Source organism: Cyrtonyx montezumae, unplaced genomic scaffold (genome assembly GCF_038088225.1).
Source record: "Cyrtonyx montezumae isolate F1298 unplaced genomic scaffold, pur_monq_1.0 scaffold_73, whole genome shotgun sequence".
In the NCBI taxonomy this organism is placed as follows: Eukaryota; Metazoa; Chordata; class Aves; order Galliformes; family Odontophoridae; genus Cyrtonyx; species Cyrtonyx montezumae.
Window position 1 is genome coordinate 21,253 of NW_027072082.1, and position 7,359 is coordinate 28,611.

The window sequence follows — 7,359 nt, forward strand, 5'->3', positions numbered from 1 at the left end:
CACAGACTCCAAGTGGGACCTTTCTCTCCAGCAGCAGTGTAGAGGATGTTTTTCACATCCTGTCCCAATCGTAGTGGCCCCAAGGCCACAGCACGGGCTATCTCCTGCTTAATTTGCTCAAAGGCCTGCTGCTGTTCAGGACCCCATGCAAAACCTCTCCTGAGTCTCCAAGTGAAATATTCCTCTCCAGCAGCAGTGTAGAGGATGTTCTTTACACTGTGTCCCATCCACACTGGACCTAGGGCTGTGGCACGAGCAATCTCCTGCTTAATTTGCTCCAAAGCCTGCTGCTGCTCATGGCCCCATGCAACATCGTATTTCTTCCGTTACCTGATAAAGGGGGCTTACAACGAGGCTACAGTTAGGAATATGCATTCTCCAAAAGCCCACTATGCCCAGAAAAGATTGAGTTTTCTTCCATACTAGTGGTGGAGACATGGCAGTAATGTTGCTAATCACATCCGCTGGGATGGGATGACATTCATCTTGCCACTTTATTCCTAGGAACTGAATTTCCTGTGCAGGTCCTTTCATTTGCTTTGCTTAATAGTGAAAATTGCACCGAAGAAGAATTTGGATCATTTGCTCTCCTTTCTCCAAAACTTCCTCTGCTGTTAACTCCCCACACAGCAATGTCTTCAATGTACTGCAAGTGCTTGGGAACACTGCCCTGTACCAATGTGGTTGGATCAACCCATCGCAAATGGTCGGGCTGTGTTTCCACCCCTGGGGCAAATGGTTCCAGGAGAAAGCAAACTGTGCCTGCACTCCGTGGCCAAAGGAATGGAGAACAATGCGCTAGCAATGTCAGTGGTGGCATTTCTATGGGAATGCCTCCTCAAAACAGCAAAAAGCTTCTAGGCAGTAGTAGATCCTTTTCTCAGTTGTGCAGATGCCCTCACTTGCTCAACCAATTTCCCATCTGAAAATGTGCTGTTTAACATCATCTTTACTCCCTGCACTTTTACTGCACCTTATGGTCCCATTTCATCACATTTTTTCTCAGGCATTTTGCGTGAACACCACAAGGACTTAAAGCAACACATCCTATCCAAGTTCTGACAGTCCCCGGGGTGAAAGTGGTGGCGATAACAGTGAAGGTTTCCAACCTTGGTGATTCTGTGGTTCTTAGCAAGCAGAGCGTGGGAGGCACAAGTTGTGTTGGTGATGGTGAGGACTCATTTGTCTCAGGAGGCTGCTTGTCCAGCAGGAGGCAAACTGGGACAGGAAGCACATCCCAAAACCACCCATCCCAGCAGGGACAAGACAGAAGCCACCACTCTCAGGATGAGCCCTGAACTGAGTGAAAAACATTTTCTTTCTCTTCAGGCTGAACGTTTCCAGATTCACCCATCACGTGTTGTCTTCCATCCTCCCACTGTGCATGACGGTGCAGAGCCTGGCTCTGCATGATCCATGATCTCCTTACAGGCACTCACAGCCTGCAGTGATGTGCCCTCAGCCTTCCCTGGCTGCTCGGCCAGGGCACATGGCTGTCTCCTGCCCGGCTCCTTGTATACCAAGACCACCCGATGGCCGTGCTGGGTTTCCCGCCTGTGGCCCATCACTGCACTGTCCCAGCCCCACACTTGCCCCTGCCATGCCTGCACTGCACAGGACAGGTGTGTTTGGGGTGGGGAAGTGTTCCCCAGCACATGTGTCCATGGCAGCCCTCAGTGCCCCATGCTCCCAACACTCCTGCTTTGCAGCCCCAGTGCTGCCCCAGCTGTGTCCCGCACAGGGGTCTGCAGACAGCCCTGCTCTACCACTGGGATCACGGAGATGGCTTCCTTCAGGGAAAAGCTCTGCCATAAACATGCAGTCAGTGCTGGAAATGGCCAATGCCAGAGGCTGGGGGAGACAAATGTCCAGAGCCACCTTCCTGGTCTGCCCATGTCCCCAAGGGCATAGACAAAAAGGAAAGCATGGAAGTTAAAAGAGAGCAGCACTGCAAAGACTGGTGTCCCGCTGCTGTCCATGGCCATTGGATCTGGGAATCAGCAGCCCAGTTTCAAACACAGATGAGAGGACAGGCCCACTGGGCAGTGAGGGGCAGCCCCCATGAACACTGAGGCTGCTGCTCTGTGGTGCCGATGGGCTCTTGGTCAGGTCGAGGAAGGCGAGGTTAAGGAGGAAGAAGTCCATGGGGGTGTGCAGGCGCTGGTCGCAGGCTATGGCTGTGCTGATGAGGCCGTTGCCCAGGAGGGCAGCCAGGTAGATGCCCAGGAAGAGCCAGAAGTGCAGGAGATGCAGCTGCCGCGAGTCTGCCAACGCCAGCAGGAGGAACTCACTGATGGAGCTGCTCTTGGGCATTCGGTACTTCAGGGTATCAGGACTTGTGAGCATGAGGACCTGTACAAGGAGTATGAAAGTTAGTGACAGGTCATTCCAAGGGGGAAATTTTTGTTGAGGTCAGTGATGTAAGCTACACTTCATGAGGTTGTGTCTGCCATGAGCGCCTCTGCCTCTGTTCTCTGAAGAAAACAGCCACGTCCCTGTGAGGAATGTGTTGGCGCTGTGGTCACAGATTTTCTTTTCAGAACTGGTCAGTTGAAATCACTTCTAATGCAGAAGTACTTGTAGGCATCTGTACAACTGACAGCAGAAATATGTGGGTTGGAAATCAAAGTCGTAGGGATGCTTTTTCTACTACATGGTCTCATCCTACTCATGATGCCCAAAGGGTGTTCAGTGAAGTCAGAAATCCTGAGCACTTCTGCTGCGCATTAACTTTTTAACTCCCAATACACTACATGATGTTATGATGTGGAATATCAACAATGCAACAAAAATCATAAAACCATAACACTCTCTCACTCTGTTTCTCACTATGTTTCTCAATCTCTCACTCTGTTTCTCACTATGTTTCTCAATCTCTCACTCTCTCTCTTCATCTCTCCTTCTCTCTCTCCCTCTCTCCCTTTCTCTCTGTCTCTCACTCTCTCACTGTTTCCCACTCTCTTGCTCTCTCGCTGCTTCTCACTCATTCTGTTTCTCACTCTCTCATTCTCTCACTCTTTCTCTCAGTCTCTTTAACTCTTTCTCCCTGTCTCTCTCTCACTCTTTCACTCTCTCACTCTGATTATTACTGTGTTTCTCACTCTGTTTCTCACTCTCTCACTCTCCCATACTCTCACTCTCTCGCTCGCTCACTCTTTTTCTCACTCTCTCCCTCTATCCCTCTCCCTCTCCCACTTTCTCTCACCTCTCACTCTCTTACTCTGCTTCTCACTCTCTCACTGTTTCTCACACTCTCACTCCCTCTGTTTCTCACTCTCTCATTCTCTCACTCACTCACTCTCTCACTCTCTTTCTAACTCTCTCACTCTCTCACGCTGATTCTATCACACTCTCACTATGTTTCTCACTCTCTCACTCTCTTTCTCACTCTGTTTCTCACTCTCTCACTCCCTCAACTCTTAAACTCTCTCACTCCCTCACTCTCTCACTCTTTTTTTGGTCACTCTGTTTCTCACGATTTCTCACTCTCTCACTATCTCACTCTGTTTCTTCTTCTCTCCCTCTCTCCCTCTTGAAGCCTTTCGGACCCGCCGTCGGCTTCATTCAGGTGTTCGTGATCGTTAGGGACTCATCGGTCTGTCCATTTACCTCGGTGCACACCAATGTGGTGGGTGGTAAAATGGCGTTTATTTGTTCGTAACAACAACTTTTATAGTTTACCATAGTTTCGTTTACGCCCCTCAGGCGCTTGCGTAACTACCTCCTTATCTAGCTGCTACAGGCATTATTACCTTATTTGGTTACAATTGGCACTACTCCCTTATCTGGTTACTATTGGCAACCCCTTGAGGGTGGAATTTTTCTGTGATCACCCCCTACATTCCTTGTGGGCAGAATCTTTCCGTGATCACTGCCTACATTTCCCCCTCCCGATGCTTTAATTTCCCTACTGTAATCAGAGAGGACTCTACTCGCGTACATCCCGAAATCCCCGCTTTACGCCTATACATGCTATTGTCCTCTCCGGCAAGCCTTAACCCGTTACATCCCGATACGCTAAATAGCCTAGCCTCTACAACCCTATTACGCGCTCCTTTACAAGCTATTCTGCATCTTTCTATACTCTATGTGATAATTGATTGTACGATCAATCATCCGTTGCGCGCAACCTAACAGAATTTGCAAGAAGCAAGGCAAACATACTAGCAGAAGCAACATAATTATAAGTCCCAAAAGCAGACCCTTCAGTAAATGCACAGTCCATCCCCCAATGTCTCCGAACAGTCCGCGCAGCCAATCTCCAATTGGGTCCTCTTCCACGCCGATTTTGTTGACGTGTTCCTTCATAAGCTGCAACTTCTTATGTATGGATTCACTGTGGTCACTAAGATTAAAACAGCACATTCCTGCGATATCCTCACAGCCATGGCCATGAGCCAAAAGCAGAAAATCAATAGCTGCTCGGTTCTGCAGGACCGCATGCCTAACGCTTGCGACGTCCGTTAATAAATCGCTGAGGAGTGAAGTTGTTAAATTGGCCTGCTTAACGGACCAGCAAGCCAGTCTCTCGATCTCCTTCAAGGCTTGAGCTGTTCCCTGGTCTGTGAGTGGGGTAATCTTCCGTCTGTCTAAAACATATTTGATTATCTCTCCAGGTGTCGTTAGTGTGGAAGGCGCTGCTCTTATAAGCTGTTGAATGTCTGAGTGTGTTTTCTGCCTAAAGCAATCAATAATCACAGGGGCCCGTGCGTCTGATGGGAGATCCGACCCTTCAACCGCTTTTATGAGGTGATTTGCAAAATCCACAAAGGATTCGGATGGGCCCTGTGTAATACTTGCCCAAGGGGCCGTAGGCTCTGCCAAACGAGCGACCTCCCTGAGTGCTTGGAGGGCCGATGCCGTGACAGCAACCAACTCCCCCGGTCTCAAAAGAGCTGCCTGGCCCTCTGGGTTCCCTATCATGCCATCCGCTCTGCCCTTTAAGCGGTCTAAGTTGGTTCGCTCCCCTCGTCCCTGGCCATTAGCAGGGTGCCTGGGATCTCGAGTCGCCGCTGCTACCACCACCTGCAGCTGAGTGTCCCAAGCATCCATCCATAGGGTATATTGGGCAGGATCTAATATAATCCTCATAAGATTTGTGACGTCGTGTGGCAACAATGGGGAGGACATAAGAGCTTCCACCTCTGCCATGGCAATTGGAGACCGCAAACCTTTGGTCCTAACTGTGTCAGCCAACCGCGTTATCGACTTCGGCTCCAGAGGAGTCCAAGCCGATCCCTCAGGTTTAACCACCACAGGCATTGCCACTACGGATGAGCTCTCTGTTGTAAGTTCCTCCCTAATCCTTGCCCAATCAGTTAAGGCCAGCCCAAGGGCTGAGCCAGAGCACCCTGACTCCGCCCTCTGTCCAACCCATCGGGGCGCACCGTCCCGCCCCGCTGATAACATAGCCACACCCTCCTTCTCCGCCCCTCCCAACCCCTCCAAAGAAGGATACAAACCGCTCCCCACATACGGGGGAGGGGCGGAAGGGACAGAAGCGGCGCAATCGCAATCTGCAACAGCAACGGTCGTTTTTTGTTCGTGCTGCACAGTCGATCCATTCTTCTCCTCCGAGATCTGAGTGGATTTTCCTCCTGTAGAGCAAGTGGGAGAAGCCGCGCCGCCCCCCAAGTCCAACCAAAATTTCGCCTGTTCAGATGTATCCCGTTCCTCCCGGGCTGCTTTAAGCGCTCTCAAGATTAATCCCCAAGTCTTTAACTCCCCCGACTTCCCCAGCACCATCGCTCTCTGGGAGAGCGCTGCTGTAGTGTTATCCCACGAACCCGGGGAATATAAATCTGAGGGAGACGCTAGCAACCCCTCTTTCTGTAAAAACAGTAATAATGCCGCGATCTCCTTCTTAGAAGGAGACGTCTTCCCACAATAAGTCTTACACGCGGACGAAATCACCTTTATGACAGCTTCCATCATCGCCGGACGTCCTCGGTCCCGCGGATCACCACTATCGGGCTCCCCTTCCGATAGTGCCAACTTGGCTTTCACCAAGTTCTGGGTCGCCGGTGGTCAAACACTCTGCTGCAGTCAGAGCACCTCCGATGCACCCAGCTTCCACTCTCCTAAGCCGCAGCCCCCTCTTCTAGGGTCATCGCCTCCTTCCCCAAGGGAGACGGATGAGAGCAGGATTGCCACGCTGCCAGTGGCTGACCACTATTCCCTAACGAATCACGTCGGGGTCACCAGATGAAGCCTTTCGGACCCGCCGTCGGCTTCATTCAGGTGTTCGTGATCGTTAGGGACTCATCGGTCTGTCCATTTACCTCGGTGCACACCAATGTGGTGGGTGGTAAAATGGCGTTTATTTGTTCGTAACAACAACTTTTATAGTTTACCATAGTTTCGTTTACGCCCCTCAGGCGCTTGCGTAACTACCTCCTTATCTAGCTGCTACAGGCATTATTACCTTATTTGGTTACAATTGGCACTACTCCCTTATCTGGTTACTATTGGCAACCCCTTGAGGGTGGAATTTTTCTGTGATCACCCCCTACATTCCTTGTGGGCAGAATCTTTCCGTGATCACTGCCTACACCCTCTGTCTCTCCCTCTCACACGCTCTCACGCTCTCACTGTTTCTCACTCTCAATCTGTTTTCTCACTCTGTTTCTCTCTATTTCTCACTCTCTCACTCTGTTTCTCACTCTCTCACTCTCTTTTTCACTCTCTCACTCTCTCATAGGTTCATAGGTTCATGAGGTTGGAAAGGACCTACAAGATCATCTAGTCCAACCATCCTCCTGTCACCATCCCTACACAACTACTCAATCCAATCCCTAAATGGGTCCCTATGGGTCTCTATGTGTCTCTATGGGTCCCTATGGGTCTCTGTGGGTCCCTATGGGTCTCTATAGGTTCATAGGTTCATGAGGTTGGAAAGGACTTACATGATCATCTAGTCCAACCATCCTCCTATCACTATCCCTACCCAACTACTCAATCCAATCCCTCAGCACCTCATCTAAACGCTTCTTGAACAGCGCTAGGGATGGTGCCTCAACCACCTCCCTAGGCAGGCCATTCCAGTGCCTGGCCTCTCTTTCAGAGAAAAAATGTTTCCTCAGGTCTAATCTAAATCTTCCCTGGTGCAACTTGTGGCCATTCCCTCTCGTCCTGTCATTATTTATCAGGCACATTTATTTATGCCTCTCCAGAGGGGGAGCTGCTGGGAATGACAGCGGTGGAGGTCTCAGCGAGGGGGCTGGGAAGCTTTCCAGATTTCCACCTCTTGATGGAAAACAAAGAGCTCGATGATGTTCCCAGGCAGTGTGCTGGTGGTGTGCCCGTCACCGTCAGCAAAGGTGAGGAAGATGGAGCTGTACTTTGAGAGGGGATTTTGGC